Below are 1,432 nucleotides of genomic sequence, written 5' to 3' on the forward strand. Positions count from 1 at the left end.
CTGGCAAAACAATTTGAATGAAGGTAAAAATAGACTTTCGAACCTTAAAGACACCATTGCAAGTAGTGAAAGGTAAGAAAAGATTTCTAAAAAACTGGGATGCAGAAAAAAATAATTCAACATCTGCAAGATGATGCAAAAATGAACAAAGTGAGACTAACAAGTATGAATGAGAAAGTAGGAGTCAATACAAATGATATAAAAAGACTATGGGCAGAATAGCAGAAAACTTCCCAAATATGGGGAAACAATCTGACATTCAGTAACTGAAGCATATAGAAATCCAAATAACATCAATTCAATTAAAAACTCACCTAGACATGTAACAATCAAGATTCAAGAAATTCAAACCAAGAACAGTATACCAAAAGCCACTAAAGAAAAGAAACACATCACATTTAAAGGAAAACACATCAGAATAATGGCAGATTTCTCTTCACCAACCATCAAGTCAAGAAGAGTATGGAGCAAAGCACTACAAGTTTTGCAAGAAAACAAATTCCAACCCAGACTAATATACCCTGAAAAACTCTCCTTCAAATATAATGAAGAAGTGAAATACTTCTTGACAAAGAACAATTAGAGAGTTTTTTTTTTCTGCAGTACAGGGGATTGAACTCAGGACCCTGCACTTGCCAGGCACGCATTTATGCTACTGTGCTATCTCCTAGCCCCAGCTAAAAAATTTCATGATGAAAAAGCCAACTCTACACAGACTACTAACAGATGTTCTAGAGAGGGATCACAATGACCACAATTCCATGATTGAGAATGGAAAGAACCCACAGGGGCAAGCAATTAAACAAAGAGAATAATAGGTATAGAAAGGTAATCTTTCAGTTATTCTTTTGTATAGAGCAGCAAAATATTTCCATCAGCATACTCTACAAATGGACTTCTCTTGCACCTTGCACCTAATGGGTCACAATGCTGTCCAGTTCTACAGGGTGGATACCAAGGAAATAGCAGTAGTTCAGCCCCACAAGTGACACCTGGCCACCAGTACGCGTCATGCACACTGTCCATGTCCACGACGTACTAGGACTTTGTGCGATATCCTATCTCTAGACTGTTATAAGTGCTGGTCATATATTTACCATTCCAGTATTTATCTCATGATTTATTCTTAGTAATTCTTTGATATCATGAAAGTTTTTCTTAGTTCAATTGTTTTTGAAATATTTAATTTTTAAGTAATTAATGTTTAATTTTATGAATAGTGTTTCATCTTAATTTTTATTTTAAGATGTATACTGTATCTTTGCTTTAAGTCTAATTAAAAGACATAGTATGATATTTTCTTCTAGTATTAAAAACTATAAAAAATACATTTCCTGGGGCTGGTGAGATGGCTCAGTGGTCTAAAGCACCTACTTAGAACAAGCTTAACAATGCCCAGGGACCACAGTTCAATCCCCCAGCACCACATGCC

Source organism: Octodon degus, unplaced genomic scaffold, assembly GCF_000260255.1.
Source record: "Octodon degus isolate 3935 unplaced genomic scaffold, OctDeg1.0 scaffold00290, whole genome shotgun sequence".
NCBI classification, from domain to species: domain Eukaryota; kingdom Metazoa; phylum Chordata; class Mammalia; order Rodentia; family Octodontidae; genus Octodon; species Octodon degus.